Source organism: Nothoprocta perdicaria, unplaced genomic scaffold (genome assembly GCF_003342845.1).
Source record: "Nothoprocta perdicaria isolate Ctin4 unplaced genomic scaffold, notPer1 scaffold_2, whole genome shotgun sequence".
Taxonomy (NCBI): Eukaryota; Metazoa; Chordata; class Aves; order Tinamiformes; family Tinamidae; genus Nothoprocta; species Nothoprocta perdicaria.
Window position 1 is genome coordinate 7,998,688 of NW_020455204.1, and position 4,487 is coordinate 8,003,174.

Genomic DNA, 4,487 nt, shown 5'->3' on the forward strand with positions numbered 1-4,487 from the left:
CCGCCGCGCGCCGCCCGCGCCGCTTCCGCCGGGGGAGCGGCCTGTGGCGGGGAGGGGGGGAGCCGCCTGCCCGGCCCCCGCTCCCGCTCTGCCCCGCCGTGAACCGCCCTTTGTCCCGGCCTCAACCCGCGCCCCGGGGCTGCCGGCCCRCGCGCCTCGAGAGGCCGCCTTGTCGCCGTCAGTCCCTGCCGTGTCGCGACAGGCGCCTGGCGGGAGCGGCGCGCAGCGGCCGCCGGCACCTGTCGTGACAGGAGGCGGAGCCTGGGGGGCGGCGGCTGCTCCCTGTCGCGACAGGGGCTCCTSCTTGTCGGCGGGTGTGGGGCTGCCCCGCCGCTGTCGCGACAGGGGCTGTGTGTAGCCAAAGGGTGATGTGGAGCTGCCCACTTTGTCGCGACAGGAGCCCTGTGTATCCAGAGGGTACTGTGGTGACAGGAGCCCCGTCTGGCTGCCCCACGGGYGCCCGGCCGGGCTCGTGCCAACATAGGGGACATAAAGTGTGTGGCGTGAGTTCCCCTCGGCACCGAACCCGGGACCCATCCAGACCCCGAACCGGGGAAGGGTGGAGGAAGCCGGTGGGGCCTCTCCATTCCCAGTGAATTCCCAGCTTCAGTGAATGCGGCACAAGCTGTGCAGAGATCAGCACAGTGACACCACTGACACCAGCACAGCTCGCCAAATACTGYCCCTAAAAGTGCTCTGCAAGCCACTGTTCTGCATCTTTTATGTGTGCATATGCATATACAAAAGCTGATCTGCACCTATATCCTGACTTACATAAGTGCAAGTCCTACATACAGTCCCTGCATCCAYCAGTTACAAGCCACAGTTACAGCATCCATTACAAGCCACCCACAGTACAGTGCTTGATGCATGGAACTATATTCTGATCTGGAAGAAACGGATCTTTTTCTTACCTCAAAACTGATAAAAGGGGTAGGGACAAGGGACAACCAACACAAAAAGTGCCAAGGGATGTGTTGCCCATGGTGCTTTCCAGCAATAGTGTGACTACCCCAAAAGAAACTTGTGTAACAGATAAGGAAAAGCTGACAGCACGTCCACACTTCACAGGACAGTGCTGAACAAAAAATGCTAAGCTAGCTCTGATGACCTAGTTCAGATATGCAAATTACTTATTCCTCTTCTGCACATGTTAATTATATCTTGCCTATCAGCAGGATTAATCAGCATGACCAAATGCTGCTTGAATACCGTTGCGTTGCGTTTGGTACCATTACACAGCATTGTAGATCACTAGACACAACCCATGTTACAGAGGCAGAGTGTCAACATGACAGTTTATGTACAGCTTACTGTATATTTTTTGTCTTGATTTCATATTTTCTTGAAATTGTGTGACTCGTGTGACCAAAACCCCAAAAATGTATGAAATCGCAAGGTGCACGTGCACCATGTGTATCACGTTAATCCTATTATATGCATATGCAATGCTAAAAATTCATAATTCCTCACAATCAATGTTAATGTATGTACAATAATCCTACCTTCTTGAATTAACACATCTCACCAGTGAGCAGCACAGTGTTTCTATGTCTATATTTATCTATCTGCTTTACAGGTTGTTGTCTTCTGGCACATGAAGATGCAGCCTGCATTAAATGCAACGGTTTTGTAAGCATATAAAAGCATGCTYGACAAGCCTGCACTTCATTTTCTTATCATTTTAAAGTATAGTTTTTAGATAGTACAAAAGATGTTAGATGTCTAACAYCAGATGTAAGAGGTTAGAATGTTTTATATACTTTATATTAGTTTCCTTTTTGTGCTGGTTCTTCCAATGGCTTGTGGAAATCTATTTTAAGCATGCCAGAACCATGGCACGTGCAATAAGAACTTGCAGAGTGTACGATAAAGTAGAGGTGGTGTTCTTCAAGTCTAACTTGTTAACAGGTGGAAAGGCTCTTAGGAATTCAAAGGGTAAATGGTTTGCATTGTAGCAAACACCGGGGAACTCTTAGAAGTCTCTAGGAGTCAGTGAGATTCACTAGTTTGGCTACAGTTTAACAATCCCATTTTCCTTCTTTTTTTTCCCTTAGATATAGAGAACAGAGACCTTTCCTCCCATTGTATTGCATCTTTTGAACATTTTAAATGAAACTGAAAATAACTTTTTTTCCCCTGCCGTGTGTGCCGCTACAGGTCAGTGAGTGTGGGGGGAAGAATGACTAAATTGAGGACTGTTCTGCAGATCTTTCTCCTCCAGAGTGTCACTGCAGGAAGCAGCTCTGCATTTCCCTCAGGATCGCTTCCCAACCTTCCCATAAATGTGCAAGACTGATGTTAGTTGACCAGCTGGGATTTCTATGCAGGTGATACCCTCCAAATCATTTTTGACACTTGTGCATTTCGAAAAAAACATTTGCAGATATGATAGCTTGGCCTGGACAGCATAGTGCAGAATGGATAACAAATATCCGTGCAGATACTGCACCAGAATCAGTACTTGGTTATTTTGGCATCATTTGATATCACATAAATGTAGAACTGTAAACTGGAGTAAGTGTTAGTTCCTGTTGCTCTCCAGGAATTCATAAAGTTTCCTAGGAAATTTGTCTTTGTCTCTTAAAGAATATGGTTATCTTGACCTAAATCAGAATGAAGGCATCTCAACTCTTACTAAGCAGCACAAGTCCATGAAAGCTTCCAAGGAGATGAATGCTTCCAGCAGGTGCAGATGACTTTACATACTCCATCTGTAAGGACAGAAAAATAAATAAATAAATAAATAAATTTATTTTGCTGCTACCAAGTGAAGTTGCAGTTTGTTTTTAGAGTGTTACCTTGGAAAGAAACACAACAAAATGGGCTGTCTTTGTCCTTCATGAAAGTCCATTCACATAATGGAAGTACACTATTCATGCATTTGGCCCACTGTCTTTTTTCACTGTAATATATTAGAATAAGAAGCCAACACATCAGGCAACAGCATTAAAACTGTTCCTGCAATGCTTACTAATTGAAGTAAATGGGAATTTGGCTTGCAAGAAGACTGCAGGATGTGGTCCTTCAAATTGCAGTAATATTACTTCATCCGTACTGCTGCAAAACAGATTCACAGCAGCATTGCTGGTCATAATGTGTCTCTTGCTACACAGAAAAAATGTATGTTTTGTAGCTCCAGTTTCACAGAAAGATTAATAGATTTTACTACAGCTAAAGCAACACAGAAGGTCACTACAAAACTACAAAATGTGGGTTTATTGAGCCAATATACCTGAGTCCTGACACGCATTATCCTTCGTATGTCGGGCCCGGATCTCTTTCAGAGGTCATAGACAAAGTCTTACCATTCTGCTTGACTGTGCCAAATTAAGAGGTGATTCTTGCAGATTAGCTAATTGCCTAATGCAACCTAGGCTAAGACCAGGAAACTCATTGCTCCTATGAATGCCAGCTGATTTCACATACAAGGCTTCATGAATGMCAAATGAGGGCATTGCTTCTTCCTCCTACAGTACTATTTTATTCCTCTTAAATTACAGTTATTAAAATGTTTCAGCTACCTGAAATCTACTAAAATGTATTAAAATACCACAGAAGTGCTATATCAAAGTGGAAAGGTTTTAAAACTGCAGTTCTGTGATAGGATAATGCAGTTTAAATATAGCAACTGTTTTTTCCAGTCAGCTTGCTCTTTGATTTCATGGTATTATGTCAAGGGCTTTTTTTCCCTTCTCCCTCTGTAAGAAGCTTATAGCTCAAACAGCAAAATGCTTAAAATATTGAGATGAAGCAGTTATGCAGACCCAGTAGAAAATTCAGCCATTAAATTGAAGTTTGAATTTAGATAGTGATGGACTTTGTTCTTTATCTTTTTTATTCCTAGGCAATGTGTGTTTCTGTATCCTTTATCTACTGGCAGGTAAAATTTGATTGCCACGGAGCCCCGGAGATGGTAAACACAAAGGCTGGGGTGGCAGCCGGGAGATTTCTACAAGTGGATCTCTGTTCCTGCACGGAGAAGCTGCCTGCCGCCTTGACGGTGTAAAAGAGGCAGTGAGTCGGATTCTGATCACACTAGCTGTAACAGATCACTGTTTGGCTCGGTAGGTTTATTTTCCTCTTTTGTTTCCATGTCCTAGTGGTAGTCACCTGGATTCTCACGGAGGACTCCATTAGAATATTTGCCACAATCACCTCTGTCCCCTTGTTTGGAAAAATCTGTCTATCCTAGCAGTGACTTCAACGGGAGATCTAGAAATATAGGAGAGAGCATCAGAACTAAGATCCCTCACATGTTGCTGAAAAAATAACTGTATCCTTATTCGATGTCCAAGTCAATTCTCTTAGAGGGAAATCAGCTTAACTGCTATTTTAAAAAATGTACAATTCTAGAGATAAAGAAGTGATCTGTGCCCCTGAGATTTGAGTCCTGTTCTCATCCTGACCTGAATTTTCCATCTAATTAAGGTCTAATTCTGATTAGTTTTGCAGCCAGCTGTCTTTTTTTTTTTTTTTTTTTTTTT